Source organism: Caretta caretta, chromosome 1 (genome assembly GCF_965140235.1).
Source record: "Caretta caretta isolate rCarCar2 chromosome 1, rCarCar1.hap1, whole genome shotgun sequence".
Lineage (NCBI taxonomy): Eukaryota > Metazoa > Chordata > Testudines > Cheloniidae > Caretta > Caretta caretta.
The window spans coordinates 305,513,791-305,539,781 of NC_134206.1; the positions used below are offsets into that span (position 1 = coordinate 305,513,791).

A 25,991-nucleotide genomic window follows, 5' to 3' on the forward strand; every position below is an offset into this window, starting at 1 on the left:
CATGCAGAACATGTTTTCAAAGTAGTGGAGCTCAAACTCTCTGTCCCTTAGACTTTCATTGCTTTCAAAGTGTCCTTTATATGAGCTAGACAGTTTTTTGCATTTTTGAACCCATCCCACTGGCTGTTAAAGTGATTGTATAATGTTTTTTTTCCCTCCTGCAGATAATAGCTCATCTTAATTAATTAGCCTCTTACAGTTTGTATGGCAACTTCCACCTTCTCTATATGTATATATGTATCTTCTTACTATATGTTCCATTCTATGCATTCGATGAAGTGGGCTGTAGCCCACGAAAGCTTATGCTCTAATAAATTTGTTAGTCTCTAAGGGGCCACAAATACTCCTGTTCTTTTTGAGAAGTATCTTATCCTTCTCTTTTATTAGATTAAAAAACCTACTTGTTCATATTGTTGGCACTGGCCTTGTTGTTGTTACCTGTTGCAGTTGTTAAGGTTACATTTTCTTTTGGGACATCCCTCAAGCTACTCCCTCTCCTGAAGTGAGAATCCTTCATAGAGGGTATCTTAAGAGAAGGAACAGATACTTTACTTTGTAATTCTGTTTCTCTGAAGATGTCATCTTGCAGATTTCCCACTTACCAATACACGTCTCCATCATATTTAAGAAGAACTTTTTTTTAATCTTACACTTTGATTAATAAGTCGTTTTGCCTTCCACTTCAACTGTTTTGTTTTGTGATTTGTTTACAAAAGTGGGGGCTTCACTTCCCACTCATTCAGAAACAGAGATCTCTAAGGGTAGCTGATTAGAGTCATGGATGGTATTGGTGTAAGTGTGTATGGCTTGTGCCCAGACTGACTACCTCTTCCCTCAGGGACCAAATATCTCATAGAGTTTGAGAAATTCCAGCAATCTTGCCCTAGGGAGGATCATATAGAATATTCAAGGAAGCAGAACTATGAGGTAAGTATTTTTTCCTTCTTCAAGCAGATTAATGTTTGAACAGCAGAATTAAAACCCCATCATAAAAAACTCAGAGACAAAAATGAGAAGAGAGAATAGGTGCATGCTTATTTTACGAAGCAATTCATAACAAATTGTAGATTAAACATATTTGTAATAAAAACAAAATATTCCCTTACCTGGATTGTTAGTGTATGATAAGTTTTATTTTTTAAAATTCAATTTAAAGAATCTAATTTTCACCATTTACAATATATTACCCATTTAGGTTTTTATACTTCACTCACTTCGATTATAAAAATAGTCCATTCAATTTCACATTTCTTTCCAAGTCATGTTCACTTTCTGGTTCTCATTAAGTCTTTTTTTTTTCTTCCTGGAAGCAGAGAGACCTATACCTCAGTCACTGAGCTCTAATGTTTTCTTTTTTTGCTGTTACAGCAGCTAGCCCTGAGACTCTGAAGAAAGAACAAATTTTAACAAGGAAACTGTAAGAAGTGAGAGAGGAAGGGTTGTAATAATTGTTCATCCATCCAACCCCTGGATTCTGTGCTGTATGAGGAAAGAGGCCTTCAGTAATGTTGCTCTCCCCTACTTCCTCCTCTTTGGGCTTGGATTCTGTGTCTTCAGAGGTTAATGGTCAACATGCAACAAAGTGTGGACGGTATCATATACAGTCATACCCACATCACCACATCTCATACCTTCTACCTCCGGGTTCTACTGTCTTTAGCTGTTTGCAGCCATTTTTCTTCTCTGTTCTCCCATCTGCTATGCCCTTGTTAAAGTCTGCAGTTGAACGTGGGTTGAGTTCTGTCTCAGCAGAAAGTGTCCTAATGCTATGCTAAAGAATTTGTAAAGCTCACCAGAGTGGTTGCAGATGAACTAGGTCAAGACGTCGCAAGATGCATACTAACAGACTCTATCCATTTGTCATCCTTTCTGTAATACTATTCCTTTTGGCATCTATTTAAGGGTTAGCTCAATAAGGACCTCATCCATATATTGCCACCTCACCTCTATCTCAGAGGCTTGAATATAGATGCAGATTCTAAGTCTTAAGTCACTGCTCTAACCTTTGGGGTTTCTAGAGGAGGAGCATCAAGTAGCTTTCCAGTGCCCCGAGATAATGTCTCCCTCACAGGGCCATATATAATCAATTACTTTCTGAGCAAGTAGCAATAGAAGGGCTTGCTGGCATATTTCAATCACCAGCTTACCTTACTCCTCCTTTCCTAAGACTACCTTTCATTTTAGGAAGCCATACTGTTCTAATCTGGGACATTTCAAACTTCAAAGGCAATATAGACCCCCCCAGAATAATAAAGTTTGATGTTTCCACTTCAGAGAGATAATTGGAGGTTCCCATCTTCTTCTTAGTCATAAGTCTCCTCATCAGGCATGAATGTACACAGAAGTCCTTTCCATGAACCTGAACTGCACATATCTCTGTATGTCAAGCCCCCTGCGCTGCCTTTGTTTTGCCTTGGATTATGTGTATTTTTAATTTTGTTTCTGCCCTTTGTGCTTCTGGCTTTGTTTCCTATTATATTTATGAAACTCTTGGTGGTTGATATATTTTCAATATCAGGCACTGTCCTATTCTGTGTAATTTAGCACATCACTGGCAGAGCACACCAGAAAAAAAAAATCTATTTTTGAAAATTAATAATTAAGTTAGAGAAAAGAGGAAGAGAAGGAAGGAAAGGAAAAAAAACGTAAAGAAAAGTATCCTGAACTTTGTGAAAGAACAAAAATTCTGTAAAACATGTCAAATGCCTACTGTAAATAAAGCCCTATTAAACGTCATATTCTTCATTTACATTTGTGAGAATGATTCAAGGCAATCATTAGATATAACCTCTCACTTTAGTTTGTTTTAAAATCTGGTAAAGGGATGCATTAAGACTTTATAGGTACTAGCAGATAGTTCAATATCTAGCTCCACAGTGATTTGACTGACTTCCCATATAAAACTAGTGAGCTGCTAGTTATCTTGTTTCTGCTGAGGTATTCCTACAAAGAGATGTCTACCTGTTGAACAGAGAGAGCTGAGACATCAGCTGGGAAAATCTAGAAGACCACTACATTGTCTTGACCAGCAACATGTTTATTCTGCATTTTAAATTTGATTTCAGCTGTGGACTCTGGTGTGTTGCTATGTATGGTAAGATCACTTCCTGTATTAAGCAATGCTTGCCACATTTTCTGACTCAAAATGTTTCTCATGTTGTAGCCTAAGAAAGAGGGGAAATTACTTAGTGGTAATTCAATTTCTCATAGTCTTCCTCACATCTTACCCTATGTCCTCCCCTTCATTCTTGAATTTATATTTTATTTTTATTTGAAACTGGGGTTGTCAAGCAATTACAAAAAATAATCATGATTAATTGCACAATTTAAAAAATTTATCGCACCGTTAAACAATAATAGAATACCATGTATTTAAATATTTTTGGATGTTTTCTACATTTTCAAATATATTGATTGCAATTACAACACAGAATACAAAGTGTACAGTGCTCACTTTATTTTTGTTTACAAGTATATGCGGTATATAAAAACAAAGGAAGTAGTATTTTTCAGTTCACCTAATACAAGTACTGTGGTGCAATCTCTTTATCATGAAAATTGAACTTACAAATGTAGAATTATGTACAAAAAATAACTCCATTCAAAAATAAAACAATGTAAAATTTTAGAGCCTGGAAGTCCACTCAGTTCTTGTTCAGCCAATCGCTCAAACAAGTTTGTTTACATTTTCAGAAGATAACACTGCCTGCTTCTTGTTCACAGTGTCACCTGAAAGTGAAAATAGGTGTTCTCATAGCAGTGTTGTAGGCAGCATCGCAAGATATTTATGTGCCAGATGTGCTAAAGATTCATATGTCCCTTCATGCTTCAGCCACCATTCCAGGAGACATGCATCCATGCTGATGATGGGTTCTGATTGATAACAATCCAAAGAAATGCAGACCGATGCATGTTCATTTTCATTATCTGAGTTAGATACCACCAGTAGAAGGTTGATTTTCCTGGTGGTTCAGGTTCTGTAGTTTCTACATTGGAGTGTTGCTCTTTTAAGACTTCTGACAACATGCTCCACACCTTGTCCTTCTCAGTTTTTGGAAGTCACTTCAGATTCTTAAACCTTGGGTTGAGTGCTGTAGTTGTCTTTAGAAATCTCTCACTGGTACCTTCTTTGCGTTTTGTCAATGAAAATGTTCTTAAAATGAACAACATGTGCTGGTCATCATCCGAGACTGCTATAACACTAAATATATGGCAGAATGCAGGTAAAACAGAACAGGGGACATACAATTCTCCCTCAAGGAGTTCAGTCATAAATTTACTGAATGTATTATTTTTTTAATGAGTGTCATCAGCATGGAAGCATGTCCTCTGGAATGGTGGCCAAAGCATGACGGGGCCTACAAATGTTTAGTGTATCTGGTGCATAAATATCTTGCCACGCAGTTGTCAGTTCTCACTTTCTGGTGACATTATAAATAAGAAGTAGACAGCATTATTTCACATAAATGTAAACAAACTTGTTTTTCTTAGTGATTAGCTGAACAAGAAGTAGGACTGAGTGGACTTGTAGGCTCTGAAGTTTTACATTGTTTTGTTTTTGAGTGCAGTTATATAACACAAAAATTCTATATTTGTAAGTTGCACTGTCACGTCAAAGAGCTTGCACTACGGTACTTGTATGAGGTGAATTGAAAAATACTGTTTCTTTTGTTTATCATTTTTACAGTGCAAATATTTGTAATAAAAATAATATACACTTTGATTTCAATTACAACACAGAATACTATATTAAAATGTAGAAAAACATCCAAAATATATAATAAATTTCAATTGTTATTGTATTGTTTAACAGTGCAATTAAAACTGCTATTAATCGTGATTCATTTTTTTTATTGCAATTCATTTTTTTGAGTTAATTGTATGTAGAGTTTCCAGTTCAAACATTGCAGTACTGGTAACCTAAATGTGAAACTGACTAAACAAAAGTGAAAAATTTCTGAACAGACAAGTGTAAAATTGTAAACAGGCAACACAGAAAGAGAAATGTATATTGGACTTTAAAAATATTTAAGTAATAATGTATTGGGTGATCTTTTGTTACGAATGTTAGGAAAATAAAGTTCTTTATTTTTTAAGTTGTTGGTGTGTTTTTAACTCAGATTCTGAGATATATAATGTACAACTGAAAATGTTTCGTAGATGGATAGATTTTTAGTGCCAGAAGGGACCATCATTATGATCATCTTAGTCTGACCTCCTGCGTAACACAGGATCTAGAACCTCACTCGCTAATTCCTTCACCAATACCACAACTTCTGTTTAAGCTATAGCATATCTTTTAGAAAGAGAACCAGTCTCAATTTAAAGATTTAAGGTGATGGAGAAACTGCCATGTCTCCAGGCAAGTTGTTCCAATGGCTAATTACCCTCACTGTTAAAAAAAAAAATGTGCTTTATTTCTGGTCTGCATTTGTCTAGCTTCAGTTTCCAGACACTGAATTTTGTTAAACCTTTCAAAATATTGAGACAAAGAATAATGGCAAAATTCCAATCAACAAATCAGATGTACTACAACTATTGAATGCACCGTTACTCAACTTTCTAAAGCTGGAGATTCACTTTGTCAGTAAGTGGAACTAGGAAGATTAAACTACAAAATATCTATCGCTGTATCTATAGCTAATTCTTAGTTACAATGTAAGCATTGTGATATGTGTTATAATTACATGACATCACATATTGATTGATCTTCATGATGCAAACTTCCAGTGCAATGTTAGGGTATCAGCATGTGACTGCTTTGTCATTCAGTACAATCTCCTTTCCCCGCAGAACACAGGCTTATGAATAGAAGGGGAGGGTATTTTTCCCCTTTCATCATATCTTCTATAATCTAAACCAGGCTCCTGGAGTGGAAGTGTTTATTCTATTTTTCCCTGAATCCACCCACGTATTGGTTGCTATAATAGTAGGGAGCGATCCTGGTGACTACTGTCTGGTAGTTCCCACACATGTCAGGAAGCATGAGAATCATTCCTGTGATCAATATTTTGCTTGCTGTTCGTAAGCAATAGGAGCTCTGATAAAACACATGAGTTCTGTAAGAGTCTTATGCAGGTCTAGATTCACAGACTGAGTACCACTGATCAAATGCACAAAAGTTAAGAGGCAAGGTTGTTTCTTTCCCAACCATTTATTAAAGTTACGGTTTTCAAGATGAGCAAAGAAAGAACTGTAATCATTGAGCTTCAATTCATTTCAATTGTACAAGTTTTTCAAAAGTTGGCTGCAGAAGCACCAAGTTGGGATTGTCCAAAGCATTTTAACTCTTAGTAGACTCTAAGAAACAGAGTTCCAAACTGCTGTTAAGGAATGTCAGTAACTTTTGACATCACCTTCCAGGACCTGACCAGTAAAGTCATGTAACCTTTGACTTGGCTTGTCAATATTTAAAGTCACAAGTAAAAAGAGGGGGGAAAGAGACTTCCTTGGCCAGGACTAATTTTAGTACTGTTTACTTTTCTGTGTACACTTTATATTTAGTTACCATTTATAAATATCTTATTATCTTTGTTAAATTTTATGATGCTTTATAGCATGTTTGATTACTTTAATTGATGTATTAAACATGCACATGTATTTTAACAATATTTGCATCTTATAATATGCTTCATAAAACTTGTCAAAGCATCATCAGTTAAACATTTATATTACAAATGTACTTTGTGATGTTTGTAATAAACTGTAAAGAATTACCTTTCCTTCAGCTTTCAGAGTAGCAGCCGTGTTAGTCTGTATTCACAAAAAGAAAAGGAGTACTTGTGGCACCTTAGAGACTAATCAATTTATTTGAGCATACGCTTTCGGGAGCTACAGATCACTTCATTCATAAATCTAAATAATGCATTTCTAAGCTCTACCTTAATTTAAAGTATTACCATGGTTCCAGTTAAATCTGATGCACTGTCTTAATTGATGGTGGCCATCATGTTTCAAAAGGTGCTTTCCATCTGCTTTTTCGATTAATTTGCTTGCCCAGTAGTAGCTCTGGATAATTTTAATTAATCTGTAAATATTTACAAAATAATCTGTTTAAATTTTGGAATTTCAACCTCATATGTGCTACTCTCTGCCAAAGTGATCTGGATTGACATTGTTAATGATTTCCTTTAATGATATCTGATGACGTATATTGTTTGTTGTACATGGCCATTGCATAGGTAATGACCAGTAGGACAAAGAACTGTTTCCTTGATTAAAGTTTTTAAAACTATATTTTTTTCCGTAAATCAGCCAGTTCCCTCTGTTCAATATACCATTCCACACATTATTTTGAATCAATTTCCATTAAGCTAAGTTTAGTGGAAATTTCTTCATCATAAGGATTACAATTGAGATGGTCTTTATGTTCTGTCTGGCCAGCTAGCTAAACTCATATCATTCATATATATATTACACTGTTATATCTAAGTATGGCATGTGTGGAGTTGAATGACTATCCAATATTGAAAGGTTGCCATATACCCTAGTTGTCATGTATCAGAAAGTAATATGTATCATGATTTCTATCAGCCATATTTCAGTTTTGGGGACGTCAGTGTTTTTACGTAAGTTTTGGTGAAAATAGCTGTCTAGTTATATCAGACATGTAAGCTGTATTTTTCACTATGATTTTGATTTTACAGTGGCTGCCATTTAAAAGTGATTTTACCAGGACTTACCATATCACCATATTGAAGAGAATACACCGGTTTTTCCTCTTCTAAACACTAGGAAATACTACCAGTACTCTCTCTTACAGTGATGGTAACTCTGGTGGCAAAGGACAAGGTTTTAATTATCAGAAGCCACTGTATGGCTATAAATATCTACAGTAGATGTACTTGTATCTGTACTGAAACCTAAACATACTTACCTACTTATGCTGAACTATGCAGTGATTGCAGTATGAGTTAATTAATATAAACAAGCAAATTTCTGACTTATGTAGCACAGCATCATGTTGAAATTTTGCACTGGTGCTTTAAATAGGAAGTTAGTTAAAAGGTACAGGTAGGGGATTTGTGGGTGTGCGTTTGAAAGAGGGAGAGGAAGAAAGTGAGGTTCATTAGTTTCTGTGAGTTTCCTTCAGTGGATAGTTGATTAGGGAGATTGAATGTGCTATCATAGAATAAATTGATTGCATTACTTGTATTCTTCTTTTGTTATTAATTGCACCTAAAGAAAACCATAGTCAACAGGTGGTGAGGACATCGTCATATCTTTATGCCTACAGTTGTAACCTTTTGTTTTTACTCTGGCTGACTGTCTGGAGCAAATTTTAGGTCCTGATGCCTGAGATAGTCATTTACACCTGTACAAAGTGGATATAACACTGTACTATTCTGATTTGGTAGCTCTTTTTATCATTTGTGCACAGATATAAATGACTACACCAGGTGCAAGATAGCAGGGAGTCAAACTCAGGTTCTCTCTCTCTCTCTTTTTTAATTTACTGCTTATGAACAGATCTAGACTAATTGCCCTGGAGATTGAAGTCTTCTATCGCCAGAACAGATACAGTACAAGTAGCAGCAGTCCAAGCTTCTCTACAGAGCCAAGTAAGCTCTGCATACACCATCTTTAGGGAGGAGAGAACAATTCATTCCATGTCAACTCATTTCTTAGCCTCACCGCCATGGGTGCACAATGCCAGTTAGCTCGAGATTTTGATGGTGTTTTTTGGTGATGTGGATATCTGGACTTGAAATTACTGATTCCACACAGGCTTACAGGTCTTCATCAGACTTTCAATTCGCTGTAACCTAAATAGGATTTGAATCACTGGTGACCCAAAGGTGAAATACTGTATATTACATTACAAATGTTGTAGCCATCGTATTTGCCATTCTGTTAGGTTGTCATCTTAGTTTTGGTAAGTTTTTGTATCACTGAGAATATTAAAAATATCTAAAATACAGGAAGCCTATTTTTGGAAAGAATGTAGTTGCTTTTGTTCAGTGATGTTTATGTGTGTGTTGTTGTGTTGCCTTTCAAATTGCCTATATGCTTATTTTCTCTTGCAAAGCATTTGACCAACTTACTGCTCTCTGCCCACTAACCCATCTTCATATTTTTATACTCCAAGCATCTGAGCTGCTTCTAACATCTGCCATTTTAAAAAGAAAGTAATTTCCCACAACAGTACTTTCTATTTCCTCCTTCCTGTGTGATATTTCCCCAGAACTGTACTGGCTTGAGTGTCAGGAATGGCAGTATTCAGTCCTGAAGCAATGAGAAATCTGGTATCTTGCTATATATCACGGCTCGCAATAGAATCTTTATACCACAGGGAAGAGAAAATTTTAGCTGTATTTTGGAACACATATCCCTTGTTTCAGGCCTGGAAGATTCAGATTTAATAGAACTTAAAATTAATATAGAAATTCATACAAAGAACTGTTTTAAGTAATTTTGATTTTTCTAACATTTATAATTTCATCTCTCTTTGAGGCATGTAGTGTTGGATTCAGGATAATTTTAAAAATTAGCTTTACAAGTGGAAAGGTATGAAAAATAGTACCAATCACATCTTTAAAACTCTCTAAAATATTCCTAAAGTCGTTGTTCTGTTAAATAAATGTCACATAAAGAACAGGTGATATGGTGTGGTACAAAGGTTTTATCCCACTTGTATTTGGGATGTCCTGCATAATTTACACATGGCTTCACTATTTGTGAATAATATGGCAACCCCAGACTTGTGCCAATGAAACCATCATACCATCACATCATGTATTATATGCAAAACACATACACACGCACACATAGCAGAGTTGAGCGTAATGCTGAAGAACTGTTCCCTGAAGGCTTGAAAAGTGACCAAAAATTAAGGTCACGATGCCAGCCTTGAGGAAAATAGTTCTTATAAATTAAACTCCACTCAACCCCCACTCACCTTAAAAATGTCTTTTAATGTGCTGCAGCTTCAGTTACTCTTTGCTGAAGCTTCTCTATTTTAGCTTACAGGGTCATGTGACCTCAGCCCATAGCAGTGTTTCAACAGTAATAGCGACAGCCATCTTGGATAAATGTAAGTGAATTTTTTCCTCATTACTACAGTTTCTGTCCCTCACATTCACTTTAACATTTTGTTTTTACTCTGACTATAGTTAGAATACCTGGTAGCACTTCTATTTTGTGTCCAATAGTGTGGGTGACACAAAGTAACAGAGAGCAATTTTTTTTTTGGCCTTATATGTGCCGCAGCATCAGAATTACCTTGTGCTTTTGTGATATCTCAGTTTTCAATCATGGTGGTCATGCAAACTTTATTTTACCAAAAGATAGCTTGTAAGTAGTTTGTGGTGTCAAAAACTGTTGGTCTGCCAAGAGAGAAATAATATAAAAATACTTCAGGTTATATGACCTTGTTTTAGCCAGTTCAATACAAGGATAAAATGTATGACCATATATGTAAATATCTCTCTAAGAAAATACATCTTTAACTAAACCAGCTTCATAATTTCAATTTCATTCAGATTCAACCTTAAGTCTAATAATTCATTCTCAAGTTTGGCTGTGCATTCACTTAGGCATTTCATAAATCAGGGTATGGAAATAGAGAAGTAAATATTCTATCTATATAGCGGTGATAACCCAAACCATAATAATCTCAGACACCTTATCCAAACGCACAATGTGGAGAATGAAGACCATTTGCCCATTATTAATTCTTGCGGAATATCAAATACAACAGATGTCATTAAAAAGTCAACATTTATCAACAGTTTTGCATTGGTGATAATGTTGATGGTGACTACTCTATAATCCCAGTTTGGGTTGAAGACAATTGAAATAACACTAGTGACTGGTACCATTGTGTCTGGTACAATATTTGTCATTGAAATATCGGCATTTATAAACAGTTGCTTTAGAATGGTATCTGAGCTTGCACTTAGATCAGTATTTAGTCCTGTATTGCCTGCACATGGTTTCATCATTTATGAATAGTGTAGCAATCCCAAACTCAATGAAACCATCCAACTATCTCATCACGTTATATATATCATAAATACACACATATAGCAGAGTTGAGGTAAATGAATTTACTCCTTTGTTTAGAATATGAGCCATAAGTGTGTGGTAACCTTTTATATTAATGATAATATTTTCTTCTATGTGACCCCAAAGAGCTAAAAAAAAATTGCTGAGCATACCCAGCCTCTTTCCTTGGGTGGGATGCAATGAACTGCAAAGCTAATGTGAACAGCAGCTGAAAAGTTGTAGTTACATCTAACACCAGCAAAGATGAAAGCTCCCTCCCTTCAGATATCTGTCCTGCAAACATATCATTCTAACACTGATAGGGGCAATCTCAGTGCATTGCCTGCATCAAAATTCAGACCCATAGTTATCTTAAAAATTGCTAGAGTTCAGATGTACTTGCTGTATTAACTATCCAGTAACTTCCAGTAACTGTATTGCTGTATTAACTATCCAGTAATGGATGCTATACCATATCATATTCAATAGGATCTAGAAGCTGCCTGAGTGGAAAAATGTATATTGAAATCATCCCATGGTTATCTTGAATTCCTATATATATCAAATTCTAACATACCATAAAGGGTGGGCATAGCTGTCAACTAGATGTGGAAATCACATAGTAAAATAAATTGGGTGCACGCAATTTATTCTGTTTGACCAAATCTGTATGAATGAAAAAAAAATTAAGTTGGCCACAGATTACTAAAACACAGCAAGAATAATTTTAATCATGCAAAATAATTGCAAAGAATTCTCTAAGGAGGTAGGATTATTGGGAGAACCTGTACAAAATTTGGGAGGCAGTAACCTCAAGGGCAAACTCGTCTGTAATAATTACAGTGAATCTTAGCTTCATTTAATCCCAAAAGAAGAGAAGAATTTCATGACCTAATGTATTTGTCATTGCAAAGCTGAGTTCATGAATGACCTTACAAACCACATAAGATATAAATAGGGCCTTTTGGTTTTGGTTTTATTTAATTTTTCACAGGAATTATTACAATAAAAACAGGTGAAAATCAGTGGAAAAAACTATTAATAATTTTTCTGGGTAAATATCAAGGTTTATTTTGGTGAACGGAAGGGCAGTAGATGAATCAGTAGATTAATGCTTTGAATAAAATTCAATGAGGTTTGCTGCAGAACTGAAACAGAACTCAAAACACAGTGCCACCTCAGAGTTTAAGAAAGCAATATATCTCTGATCCCCAAATAAAACTTTTCATTTGAATAAACAGTTTAGTATTTTAGACTTAGAACTATTAGCCTATAAATATTTACATTTAATAATTGGGCCACACCCTTTGCAGCGCATACACTCAACTTCATCCTTTTCTCCTATTTTTGTTTTTTAAGAACTTTTGAATACTTCCTTGTGTTCTGAAATGTATTCTGATACAGATTTTCATTTTCTTCTCATTTTAGTGTGTCAGATCTTTAAACTGTTATCTGCTAACAGCTTGAAATGTGTACATGGTGGGCATGAGATTCATGAGTATGTTCAGATGCACGTGTACTTCAGAGTTTGCGTGTGTGCCTGTTTGTTTATTGTGTGTATTTTCTAGACTAATACATAGCCTTACTTCAACAGGCAGCTTTGCATATACACACAGACTAATGCAGTATCATAATACATATATCTCATGCAATGTATTGTATTTTCCTATTAAAACAAGTTATTTTTTCTCTATTTGAATTAAACAAAATAAGGTGAAAATCAGAAAAAAACTAATAATACTTTTTGTAAATCCCAGAATTTTTTCGGTAAAAATTGGTTTAAACTGAAAACAAAGGGGCGTGGATATAGATATATACAGATATATACAAATCAACAGGGTGTTTGTGCTTATATAGCTATATAAAATATAAAGTGTTAATTTTTGAGATCATTCATGAACTAAGCCTTACAGTGATAAATATATCAGATCAAGAAAATCACTATATACTTACATGTAATCAAAGACCATTATTCAGTGGAGCTCTATTCCAGTGTAGATCCAGTTGCAGACTCAGCCCCATCTGTGTTCACCTTGTGATGTGTAGCTTCTCTGGCATCTCCATTACATTTCACTATATGACCCCTCTGTAAAATTTGGCAGCTAAAGAATTAACCCAGACTGATAACTGTCTTAGCCTTGCAGCAATAAACAATGTCAGGAAATAATACTAATACCATGAAGACGTGATTCTAATTGTTTTGTTTAAACAAGGCTATCATCTGTATTCTGGTATGTATATAAACACTTTAGGCTATCTTTGTACTGTTCATAAATAGTTAAACTAAAAGTGCATCCTTAAATATGTCAAGCATTTGTTTTTCTCTTTAACACATAGGCTGTTGCATATGGGATATATATATTGCTGCTACTTTAACATTAGGGTTTGTGTATCTTTCATAATGCCTTAGTACACAGAGCAGAAACTCTGAAACACAGTAAAAATGAATTTGTGAATAAGATCTATAGAAAGACTGTGTGAGTAAAAGCTCAGAAATAACTAAATAAAAACAGCCAGCCTCAAAGTTTTGAAGATACACAAACTATAGTTGCTCAGAAATTCTCAGGGTGTTAATATAACTAGTTATGCAGTGTGTACAACCAGATAGACTTATGGTGACCATAACTGTTACCAGTCTAGCAAAGTGATTTGCATGCCATTTTAAAAAAATGAACTTTGAATTTTTAGGTATAACTGTGTTTATAATTGTCATTTTAACCTCTAGTGTAATAATACACATTTTCACCAGTATGTAGGCTAAGCTACAGTTGGTGATCTTGCAGGGATGTTTTGTCTAAATTCTACAGAAACAGGATCTTAATGGAGTGGCAGTACTATATTTATGGTGTCCCAAAGTTTTAAATCACTGATTATATTATGGGATTTCATAACCCTTAATGTTAAATTTTAAACATTTAAATTTTGACATTCTTGGTACAGAGAAGGCAGAACAACATCTTGATGGTTATAGAAATACATTTGTCTATCACCTGGGATTTCCAAACATTACCAATGCGCTGCTTTATTAACCATAATGGATCTCCACAGCTGGCAAGTTGTGCAGTAAGGCTATTTTAAAGCTTCACTCCTGTGTTGCACATTACTACAAGAGTTGTAAATTTGACTTGTCCTGAAACCTCTTTCATAAACAATGCCTAGTGGAGTAAAACAGCATGAATCTGCCAATGATTATGGACATGGTTTTTCAGAAAAGCTCTGAGTGGCATCAGTTCTCCTCTTCTGAAAATCAGGCCTTGTGTCATCGTCTTATTAAGTATTAGCAGAAATGTGGTGTTACATCCTTCAAACCCTTACATCTGAAACAAGAAAAGTGTGGTTTCATGCTTTCATACATAAACTGTGGTGAAAATTACATCAGGATATGGTTCATTAAGCAAACTATCTTAGAGTGTGGCTTTGGTCATTGAAATGAGGTTGCCATTCATCAGTCCCAATAGCGAATGGCTGTGGCTTCATTCCTGGGCAAAGAAAAAAAAAGTATGAAAGTGCCCTCTGACTCTGCCCAAAAGAATAGTTAATTTGCCAATCTGTTATCTGTTCACCTGCCACACTAACTAACTGATACCAGCCGTTATCCATGTCTTTTGTGTCCCTGTCTGCTCCTGAATCCATCTTCCTCCTTTCCCTACAATCCTTCTCTAATTTCTTCCAACTTGTTACCTTTATTTAACATTTGTATAGCATTTATGGGGGGTTATAGAGAGAATAACAGCCACAGTCCCTTCACTGAGGGGCTAACAATTTAGATTCTGGTACTAAACTGCTTATCCCTTCACTCTCCCAGTACTTCAGACTCACCATTTACTTTGTATCATTCTATTTTTCTTGTCTTTACAATTTCTTCTATACCCTCTATACCATCCTGGAATTGAGTCCAGTTGTCAGAGGGAACTAATACACAATACAAAGACCCTTAAAATTACCTAAAATAGTATTCACGTTTGCATTATAATACAGTACAAGCCCTGCAAACTCAAAGCAGGGGGTGGGAGAAGGTTTTATATAGACTGGTGGGAAAGGGTCCCCCCTTCCTCAGGAATTGGGATGGGGCTGGCTAGGAGAGAGGTAGGGGAAGGCATCAAGTGAGCTGTTGTGCAGGCCAGGGGGGACTCAGGTAAGCCGTTTGCCCCTGTGGACCTGGGAGAGGGTATATAAACCCTGCCCCTCCAGCCTGAGTCCCTCTCCCATGTGGTTAGCAGGTCTTACCCTTCCATCCCTGGGATTGGCATAAAACTAGGGTGGTTGTTGTTGTTGTTTTTGATTGCTGCAGACATTGCTTTAGTTGTGTTATTTGGGACAGAGGAGGAATTTTTTTCTCTCACAACCAGATTGGCTGGCTCGGGTCAGGTTTCTTTGCCTGCCACACAGCAACTCAGGGACTCAGTGGGGTAGGCCAGAAGATTAGGTTCAAGATGTCATAACCTAGCAGGTGACAGGTGTCCAGTGCAGATACTTGTCCCATAGGGTGTCTGGTTCCGTGATAAACCAGAGTTGTCAGTGAATTTAAGGGGAAGCTAAGCTGGGGAATGAGGTTGGCGCTCCTAATGTCTGGTACAGCCCCTTAACCCACATCCAAGGGGAAGGCAGTAGAGTCCCACCAACAGGCTGGGGAGCTGATAGCAGCCCTTCACCAGGTGCAAATGATTAAGGAAGAAATGATGACTTGCCCTAAATGAGTTCCTGACAGTTAGTTCCCAGATGAGTTAAGTTAATACATTTCCAGCCTAATTCAACCACATCCCTTGCATCATGTCTTTATTTCTGCATGTCCAGGACAATGATTTTAAGAGCCTATATCTGAGCATCTGCCAGGGCTAGCAGTAGTGGCTGTCCCACTGGAAAGTTCCTCTTGTAGCCCAGATACAAGATATTGGGCCTTAAGGGCATAAATTGTACAACAATGAACACTGCTCATCTTTGTACCTCAGACCCAAATAATACCAGCTACTGATACATTTGGAAAGTTAAAGGTAGTCCTAGGGGAACTGGATTAGAGGGCAGAATGAGGATGAGGCTGTCAAAGATGCCTGCAGTTTATCACATGTCTCAGTAATTTTTTACACAGACGTTGCCACCGATTGTGTGTATTAATGTGCTGTGTGCTCTAATAATGTAATATTTAAGGTAATACTCTTGCACATACTTATGTCCAGATCCTGCAATTAAGATCCAGTGGCGGAGTCAGTATCTTAGGAACCAGTCTTGCTGCTGTTGAAGTCAATGGTAAAACTCTCACTGATATCAGTTTGAATTGGATCAGGCACTTAGATACAAACGTGTAGCATCTTGTATTAGTGTGTGTACTCCTTTTTGTATGCCAGAATTCATCACTATCAATTGTAAGAACAGTACACAAAAAATGTAGTTAAACAACATATTACAGAGAAAGCATGGTACGAGTGATAGCGATAAGCATGTATGAGTGTCCAGGTTTCAGAGTAGCAGCCATGTTAGTCTGTATCCGCAGAAAGAAAAGGAGGACTTGTGGCACCTTAGAGACTAACAAATTTATTTGAGCATAAGCTTTCATGTTCAAATAAATTTGTTAGTCTCTAAGGTGCCACAAGTCCTCCTTTTCTTTTTATGAGTGTACAGTAATTATTACGTTAATATTTCAGTAATTTTGTCATTACTAGCATTGCTTCATTAATTTCCTCTTACTAAATTGCACTATTACTTTTTAATGCAATTAAATACATAGTGCCAGAAAACTGGCCGCCATGTTTATGTCAGCATATGAAAAAAATCAGTTTTGAATCTATTTAGAAATAGCTGAATCAGTAGTGCACATGTCTACACTCTAAATACAATTTTTAATGGGAAATTGAACGGTTTACAGTAGTTCAAAGAAAGTAGATCCAATACTCTATGAAATAATATTTGAACTTCATTAAGAGAATTGCAGGATAGATTCAATGAAAACCTTTAAACGGCAAAATTCTACATAAGAAACACAACAAAATAACAGGTTTCAGAGTAGCAGCCGTGTTAGTCTGTATCTGCAAAAAGAACAGGAGTACTTGTGGCACCTTAGAGACTAACAGATTTATTTGAGCATAAGCTTTGGTCAGCTTCAGCCCACTTCATAGATGCTGTGCATCCGATGAAGTGAGCTGTAGCCCACAAAAGCTTATGCTCAAATAAATTTGTTAGTCTCTAAGGTGCTACAAGCACAACAAAATAAGAAATCATTAGAATTGTTAATACAACTCTATGGCCCCAGTTCTGCAAAGAGTTATGCACATACTTCAAGTTTATATTATTGAGTAGTCATTAGAATTACTCTTATACATATAGTTAAAAACATGCATGGTTCATTGCCAGATTAGAGGTTTTAATTGTGTTTCTCTAAGAAATGGTGTGCAAGGTGTAATAAATGACTATCGGGGTAATTTATTTTCCCCCAAAAAAACCATATTTAATCTTTTATATGTGTGTAGTGACAGACTTATTAAAATGCACACTAGTGCAAGAGATGTTATATAAAAAGTTTAAGGTAATAAAGATATACTGGACCAATATGATACTGAAATTGCTGTAAGTGTACAAAAATGAAGAAAATACTTCACACAACACATGGTCAACCTATGAAACTTATTAACAGAGGATGTGGTGAAGACCAAAATATAAGAGGATTAAAAAAAGAATTAGATAAATTCATGGAGGATAGGTCCATCAATGGCTACTAGCCAAGATGGTCAGGGATGCAACCCCATGCTCTGGGTGTCCATAGCCTCTGACTGTGAGAAGCTGGGAGTGGATGATGGGATAAATTACTCAATGATTGCCTGTTGTCTGGCTATACCAAAAGAAGGACAGAAGACATTTGACATGGGTTTAATCAGGCCACAACTTTATTATGAGACGTCTGGGACTACCCGGCAGATAAAAGTGTACAGTGCAGGTAATCCCATGTTTATTCCATTCAGGTTCCTCCAGCAAATCCATTGCTGGGACCTTACCATCCACCCCACCCCCCTCGCAGGAGGGTTAAGGTGGGCTAAAGAATGGGGAGTTGGCTCCCTGCCATACCAATCATAGGAGTCCCCAACCACTTCCCATTCATTCCTTTAATGAACAGCACTTTTAAGTCTTTTTCCAAGCCATTTATCCAGTCACTGTATCACTTTTTCCTATGGAGTACCTGCACTGGACATCCACCCTACACATAAATAATGAGTTGCGACATACTGCCTACTACCCTTCCTGCCACGCATGATCAAAGCCCTTCCTGAACACACTGTGGGGAAAGTGGAAAAAAAAAACAACAACTGCACCTAGGCCAATCTGGTAGTAAAGGAAAAATTCCTTCCCAACCTCCCTAAAAAAGAGGCAGCCAGTGCAATGCCCATAGCAGGTCTTGTCCAAACCTGGTATTTTACCACCTAAAGGGGAGGGAGGGTGGGTCCTGCCTCAGCCTGCTAAAAGGGAGGCTTCAAGCACAGGGCTGCCCCTTGGAAACCCTTCATTCCTAGGTGATGAGTCAGTGACCATGCTGACCCCTTTACAACAGTTTTCATCTCCCACCCTCTGGCCATAAAGAACTGTTCCCTTCATTCAGCCAGCCAGCCAAATCCCCCATTCCCTCACTCCCACTCCCGCTTAAAGGTGTGGTGCGGTCATTCTGTTCGTTCCCTCTGAACTGAAGCATGTGGCATTGGTCGCTGTTGGAAGACAGGGATGCTGGGCTAGAGGGACCATTAGGCTGACCCATTCTTATGTTCTAATATGCTACATGGCTCTGTATGTTTCATCCTGTAAATGTTGCAGGATGAATTAGATAAAATGAAGGTAATCTTCTAACTTTACTTGAAGATTCATACTTAAAATGAGTGATTTTACAGCATATATTTTTCTGTTTATGTGCTTGTTGCAAATGTGTGATGACAGCTTTATATTCTTTGTCATTTCTGAACTAGAATTTTTCATGTTGTTGGAATAGTCCCTTACCTCATATTTATGATTTTTACAGTTATTTTGACATCTCAGAACATTAGTATATCATTAAAATGATAAAAGGGAAAAAATCAAATGCATATCACATTCGAAGTTTTGAACTTAAGTGTTTCCTATCTCTACCGTAATCAGTGTGTCACCAGAACCTGTTTCCTGACATCAAATGTTTGTATGCTTGTAACTTATTTGTATGCTTGTAACTTAAGTTAATACTTGTAATCTATTTCTGAGTCAGTAGATCACTAAAATTCTTTGCAGTTTACTGCTGCTGCGGTGATTGTATGAAAATACTGTATGTGCTTAAATTAGTTTGTGTGTTTCAGCAGCTTAATTATGGGGATATCCCATCAAGAATAAGTTCAGTCCTGCTCCCATTGTAGTCAGTGGTTTCCTGTTCATTTCGATGTGAGCAGGATCAGGTCTACTGTCTATGTTTTGGAAAGCCTCTTGCCACAGCTGATGGTGATGTGGGAACGTGCTATTTCGGGTCAACTGGTAAAGGGTTGTGAGGATTTCAGCAGCTTTATACACTCTGTCACCTAATCACTGGAAAGTGAAGCCCTGATCTGTAGTTTAAGAGGACAGTGAACTTACCTCTGTACACAGTATTGTAAGACTATGATTAGAATACTGTATCAGGCTCTTACATCCTTCAAGAATGATGTGGAAATACTGAAGACTGTTCAGAGGTGGGGTAAAAAATAATCAGGGGCTTGAAAACAAACCTAACAATGTGAAGCTGAAGGAGTTCAACTTATTCAGTTTGTCAAAAAGAAAGTTGAGAAGTGATTTGAGCACGGTGTATAGATACTTACACCTGGCAAAGAAATATGATAGTTGGGGGCTTTTTTATTGTGCTGCCAAACGCATAACTAGATCCAGGAGCTGGAAGCTGAATTTCTTCGAGTAGTGTCTTTCTGGGTACTCCATTTCAGGTGTGCATGCACCCATCCACCGGTTTAGTCCCAGGCCCAGAGCGCAAGGTGGCCATGGCCCCAGCGCCAGCCGCCCCAAGTCCTGCGGCAGGTCGGCCATCCCCAGCCCCTGCCGGCGTGGGCCAGGGCATCGCACCGGGAACTGCAGGAGGCGGTCTGGGGGCAGATCATGGGCGGGGCCACACCAGGGTGTTTAGGGAGGCACAGCCTCCCCCAGCCTATGATATCCACCGTCCCGAGGTAGAGCAATTGTGCATATGCAGTGAAATGTGTTTGCACAAATCGGGTATTTTCACAAGACATGGGCAGATAAGTGCTTAATTGATTATGTGTGTGCATGCAAACACTTGGTTGCATGTAGACAGGATGGGTAAGATTCTCACATCTTATAAGAATTGCAGCCTGGGAGAGGGGATACTAAGGTGGTTTTAAGTCACCTTTGTACCTCCCTGATCCTGGGCTGCTCCAGGGTCTGGAGCTGCCTCTGAGTTCAACTTAATAGTCTTGCCAGCTTCCCCAGGCTGCCCTGTTCGTGGCAGCACTACTCAGAATCTCTGCAGCTCTGTGTGATACAGCCCAGCATGGACACACACCTCTCACTTCCCAGTTTACCCTGCACCAGGGCTTGTGGGTGGTCCTTGGAAGCCAGCCTTATGGAATCCTCCCGGGGCCAGAACTGGGGATTTTAAAGTCTTTTTGAACCATGCCAGTCCTTTTACTTAATGTAAAGAGGCCAGAGCAGGAGTGAGGCTCTCACCCTGGGCAATGTGTTTTTCAGCTTTGAATGCATATTTGTTTCAGTTGATGAAAAAAATCCAATGTGGGTTAAATGCGCAGAAACGTATTCCATCAGAAAAAGTTAATTTTTTTTAATCAAATCCAGAAATTTCCAGTGAAACATCCCTTGATTGGAAATGAGCTTTTAAAAAGTGAGATACAAGTTTGAGAAGAAAAAGTTAGCTTTGAAAAAACAGGCATCAGTTTGGGGTCCTGATTCAGAACAGTATTGTTCCAGTGTCATGCAAGTTCAACTCCCACTGAAATCATGAAAGCTGGATGATGGAATCTCACATCGATGTTGATGTATGAGAATTCAGCAAACCCTATATGTGAACCCATATACGTGAGATGAGACTAATGCGAAAACTGTAAACATGGTGAGACAGACAAGATTGTCCACGACCATTGCAGGCTGTCATATCCATCCTTTGTCCTGTTCATGTTTTTCACATAAGGCATTAATGCACCTTGCTTGAACGTGGTTACCGGCAAATCTGTCACCACCTTGCTCTGTTGTGGGCTGTTGTTTCCCAGTTGCTGAGGTCAATTTGACATGCTTTCAAGTTTGACTTCAGTGTGTCTATATCATTTGTATGGGCCACCATGAGAATGGGCGCCTAGATTTAGCTAACCATAATATATGGCCTTGGGTATTCTTGAGTCGACGATATGAAAATGCCCAGACCAACACAGCTGAGCTTTTATGGATGTGCTTTGAATGCCAGACATCTGACAATGATGAAACTGGAGTAACACTGTGGTTAATCAGGCCCTAGAACTTACTAGCCAAAGCATAGAATCATAGAATATCAGGGTTGGAAGGGACCTCAGGAGGTCATCTAGTCCAACCCCCTGCTCAAAGCAGGACCAATCCCCAACTAAATCATCCCAGCCAGGGATTTGTCAAGCCTGACCTTAAAAACTTCTAAGGAAGGAGATTCCACCACCTCCCTAGGTAACACATTCCAGTGTTTCACCACCCTCCTAGTGAAGAAGTTTTTCCTAATATCCAACCTGTACCTCCCCCACTGCAACTTGAGACCATTACTCCTTGTTCTGTCATCAGCTACCACTGAGAACAGTCTAGATCCATCCTCTTTGGAACCCCCTTTCAGGTAGTTGAAAGAAGCTATCAAATCCCCCCTCATTCTTCTCTTCTGCAGACTAAACAATCCCAGTTCCCTCAGCGTCTCCTCATAACTCATGTGTTCCAATCCCCTAATCATTTTTGTTGCCCTCCGCTGGACTCTTTCCAGTTTTTCCACATCCTTCTTGTAGTGTGGGGCCCAAAACTGGACACAGTACTCCAGATGAGGCCTCACCAATGTCGAATAGAAGGGAGCGATCACGTCCCTCGATCTGCTGGCAATGCCCGTACTTATACATCCCAAAATGTCATTGGCCTTCTTGGCAACAATGGCACACTGTTGACTCATATCCAGCTTCTCGTCCGCTGTAACCCCTAGGTCCTTTTCTGCAGAACTGCTGCCGAGCCATTCGGTCCCTAGTCTGTAGCGGTGCATGGGATTCTTTCGTCCTAAGTGCAGGACTCTGTACTTGTCCTTGTTGAACGTCATCAGATTTCTTTTGGCCCAATCCTCTAATTTGTCTAGGTCACTCTGTATCCTATCCCTACCCTCCAGCGTATCTACCTCTCCTCCCAGTTTAATGTCATCTGCACTATAAACTATATAGATAACTATATCTGGTACATTTATCCATCAATATTTGTTTTTGCTTTTGTCTCTTCACATTTTCTCACCCTCCAAATTTGACAACATGGGATGTGCAAGAAAACATTACAAATACATACTCAGCAGAAAAGTTGTGTTAACATTTTTAAAAAGCTATCAGTATAGTTTTAACAGCTCATTACTCTATGGCTTATCAAATGAATGGCTAAAGAGATTACCAATAATTTTATCCATCCGTTTTACCGCTTATTTGACATTAATCTAGAAATAGGTGAATATAATTTAAATACTTACCATAATTCTGTAATTTTTTCCCAAAAACTTTTAAAGAGATTTTGATTAAAAAATATATGTTTAAAAAAAAGAAAAGGAGTACTTGTGGCACCTTACTTCATCGATGAAGTGAGCTGTAGCTCACGAAAGCTCATGCTCAAATAAATTGGTTAGTCTCTAAGGTGCCACAAGTACTCCTTTTCTTTTTGCGAATACAGACTAACACGGCTGTTCTGTTTTTTCTTTTTTAGAAAATTACTGTTTATGCTGTTTACACAGGACTGTTTTGTTTGGACTACAATATGAAACACATGTATTAATTCTCTAACGATCCATTATTCCAGTTTCCTCGTGTCCAAGTAACCCCACTTTTCCATTATATACCCAAAAGGAGCATGAACAATAAAAGTGCTGACAAATTATTCCAAACTCTGCAGCAGTATTTGTCAAACTTAAACTATTCAGAAACTCTTATGAAATTACTATAGCAACTACACATTTACATAGCAGCTCACACACAAAAAAATTCCCAGGCTTGCCAACTGTCATGTGTTTCCTAGGATTGTCCCGCTATTACCTCCACATTCCATTTAAATTATTCTATGGGAGCAGTGTTTTCTCGGGTTTGTTTAATCTGTGCCTGCTGCTACCACTAGAGTAGAGGGCACTGATCTGACTGCTAAGAAACCAGTTGATGACAGCCTCCTCTTCTTGTTCTCCTTGTCATCAGCTTTCCCACACTCACTGTACTCATTTTTTTAATTATTTTTATTTTTTGGTCTCAGGGCGGATCTATGCTTAGAATCATAGAATATCAGGGTTGGAAGGGACCTCAGGAAGTCATCTAGTCCAACCCCCTGCTCAAAGCAGGACCAATCCCCAACTAAATCATCCCAGCCAGGGTTTGTCAAGCCTGACCTTAAAAACCTCCACCACCTCCCTAGGTAACCCATTCCAGTGCTTCACCACCCTCCTAGTGAAAAAGGTATTCCTAATATCCAGCCTAAACCTCCCCCACTGCAACTTGAGACCATTACTCCTCGTTCTGTCATCTGCTACCACTGAGAACAGTCTAGATCCATCCTCTTTGGAACCCCCTTTCAGGTAGTTGAAAGAAGCTATCAAATCCCCCCTCATTCTTCTCTTCTGCAGACTAAACAATCCCAGTTCCCTCAGCGTCTCCTCATAACTCATGTGTTCCAATCCCCTAATCATTTTTGTTGCCCTCCACTAGACTCTTTCCAATTTTTTCACATCCTTCTTGTAGTGTGGGGCCCAAAACTGGACACAGTACTCCAGATGAGGCCTCACCAATGTCGAATAGAGGGCAATGATCACGTCCCTCAATCTGCTGGCAATGCCCCTACTTAAAATGCTTCATTGGTGCAACTGCACCGAGACAGCTGCGCCACTGTAGTGCTTAAGTGAAGAGGCTCCTATGCTGACAGGAGAGCTTCTTCTGTCAGTTTAGTTAATCCACCTTCACAAGAGGCAGTAGCTATGTCGGTGGGAGAATCTCTCCCACCAATGTAGCGCTGTCTACACCGGGGTCTAACTCAGAATAAGTACATCACTCAGGGCTGTAGATTTTTCCCACCCCTCAGTCATGTAATTATACCAGTGTAAGTCTGTAGTGTAGACCTATCCTCACTGAAGAGTACAGAAGGCAGAGTGGATTCGCTAGCACTGAACAAGAACCGAGATAGGAGATGGCTTGTGACACCAGTGCTGACTTGCATGTGCTCAGCAGTGGTTGCTTGAGACAGCCTCTCATCCTCTGGACTAATGATCCAATGACAGGCGAAGAATACTTCAGAATTGCATGTGGGTGCTTGAGAGATGGGGAGAGAGTGAGAGTGGAGGAAGAGGGACCTTGATGTGTGGGAGGGAAGGGGAGACATATAGAGAGGGAGCCCTTGATCTGGGAGAAAAGGGAACTTCAGTAGAAAATATAGAGGCAGAGTGAGTAAGGAGGTGTGAGAAAAGGAGAAGAAATTCTGGGGATGAAGAGAAGGAAGAATTGGAACATTTTGAAGAAGGGAGAGAGCTTTTGTGGGAGGAAGACAAGTATGTGGGATTTTGATCCCGATCCTGTGCCATTTAAGACAATGGGAGCTTTGTCACTGACTTGAATAAGCATAGCATCAAGTTCTTTGAGGGGAAAAAAAGAAGGAAGGGGAACCTGGGAAATTGGGACTGAGAAAGGGAATCAATAGGAAAGAGGGAAATGGAAAGACAAAGCGGGAAAGTGAACAAAATAGAATGGAAAGGAGAACTGGCGAGAATGGAGAAAATGGAATACACAAGTTACAGAAAAGAATGAAAATCAGAGATGAAAGGAGAGAAGTAGAAATGGAAGAAGGGAGGAAAATAAGAAAACCACCAGGTTAGTGGATTTGATTTGGGTTTATTTATGCTTCTTTATCATATGTAGTGCTAATATTCTGTATCTCTGCATATGTGACAGAAGTCCCAGGGTTAGGGTGACCAGATGTCCTGATTTTATAAGGACAGTCCCAATTTTTGTGTCTTTTTCTTATATAGGCTCCTATTACCTCCCACCCCGTCCCGATTTTTCACATTTGCTGTCTGGTTACCCTACCCAGGGATGGCTGATTATTTTAGGTTCTCATATCAAGAAGCCTGTACTTCTATTCACTGGTTATATCATTGAAGATGTTTTGGCTTCTTGCTACTTTTTATCATTAGTTTTTTCTTGTTGCTTTTTCCTCCCCTTGCTGTTTTTGTCATGAGTCTTTGTGAGACTGTCACTTGGTGTAGCATCATTTATTGGATGGACATTTGTTTCATGGTCTCACTCTTGTCCTCCAAGAATTGCATCCCAGCATTGGCTCCTTGCTTTAAACATGCCTTTGTATGTGATTTCAGGATTCATACTGAAGGACAGAGAGATTTCTCTGCTGTTGGTGAAGCTGTTACCCCACTCTGGTTTCCATTGAACAATTCCTCCTATTTTATCAGTATTCTTAGTGTATTTTTAAATGAGCAGTGTCCAAATTGTTCAAGCAGGTGCAGTTGCTGGAAGCTTGCTAAATGGTTTTGCCTTCTTCTTTGGTTATGTGAGACAGCACTTCTATTTGAATGGGCAAACAGCTGAATATATTCACATGCTGCATGGTACCACTTATGAGGCTAAATACAGCCCTGGCTTATTGACATCAGTAAGATTTGTGCCTTCTTATGCCAACGCTAAATTTGATCCAGAGTCTTTTTTCCTCTCATTTGCCAGTACATTTTTACCTCTAGGAAGTAATATACAGCATTAGTTACAGTGCAGCCTGGTAGTGCAGTTTACTGAACTCTATTTAACCCAAACCACCAGTTA

At 38.3% G+C, this 25,991-nt stretch overlaps 1 protein-coding gene across 21 annotated transcripts in view; it reads left to right on the forward strand.

Annotated features, from left to right (window-relative positions):
* FOXP2 (forkhead box P2) overlaps positions 1-25,991 on the forward strand; it is a 557,106-nt gene that overhangs the window by 446,291 nt on the left and 84,824 nt on the right. The window contains exon 3 of one of the 21 annotated variants that reach the window (XM_048836127.2): positions 9,963-10,033. The exons of the other annotated variants lie outside the window; for them this stretch is intronic. The gene's annotated coding sequence lies outside the window, so the exon portion shown is untranslated. The remainder of the gene's footprint in view (positions 1-9,962; positions 10,034-25,991) is intronic. 21 annotated transcript variants of the gene reach the window in all.